Raw genomic sequence first — 803 nt, forward strand, 5'->3', positions numbered from 1 at the left:
ACACACACACACACACACACACACACACAACAGACCTAACATATTAGAATATAAAGAACTTGTATGATCTAAAGGCAAGGCTCAAATTTGTTTGTAGTTGTAAATCAACCTTTGTAAACCAATTAGACCTCAAACGCATCATCCCTTTATCTGTCCGGCTTCATGGCCTAACAATGATGTTGCTTCAACTAAAATCCTGTCCCTTTATTGAAGTTTGATCATATGCAATATGACACTGAAAGATAATCACCTCGAGGTCATTTATCTTTCTAACTATGGAAGGAGCATTGAGAAACAGAGCTGTGATGGCCGAGTGGTTAAGGCGTTGGACTCGAAATCCAATGGGGATTCCCCTCGCAGGTTCAAATCCTGCTCACAGCGTCTGTCAGTGCTGCAAACATAAGGAATTGAAGAGAGTAGATGTCTTCTGATAACATTAAAACTCAGTACTTCAGTCGAAGGCTTATTATAACCGTATTTAACTAATGAATGCGAAAACCATTACTAATTCCCCTTTGTCTTGAAATTCTGTCTGTTATGTTGCTGTAAAATAAATTTAGCTTTGAGATTCAAAGATTTAATCATCTCCTTATTACATGAATGCAGCGCCACAGGGCAATAATCATTATCCAATCACAGTTAGAGTTTGAAGTGTGTCTTGGTGATGATTGGCTGAATCGCCTGTCAGTCATTTTTCAGGGCGTTGCCACTCTGGGCAGCTGTCAGACTCAGGAGCCGCTCACCCAAACGGCGAAAACACTGGCTGGCTCACCTAGCAAGACATATGAGTCTCCTATATGTCC

At 40.8% G+C, this 803-nt stretch overlaps 1 non-coding gene across 1 annotated transcript; it reads left to right on the forward strand.

Annotated features, from left to right (window-relative positions):
- Nucleotides 1-299: 299 nt before the first annotated feature.
- Nucleotides 300-381, forward strand: trnas-cga (transfer RNA serine (anticodon CGA)). The gene has a single exon. It is a non-coding gene; the product is annotated as a tRNA-Ser (tRNA).
- The last annotated feature ends 422 nt before the right edge of the window (nucleotides 382-803 follow it).

This window comes from Seriola lalandi, unplaced genomic scaffold, assembly GCF_002814215.2.
Source record: "Seriola lalandi dorsalis isolate HSWRI2012SDOR001 ecotype SW California unplaced genomic scaffold, Sedor1 jcf7180001964227, whole genome shotgun sequence".
NCBI lineage: Eukaryota > Metazoa > Chordata > Actinopteri > Carangiformes > Carangidae > Seriola > Seriola lalandi.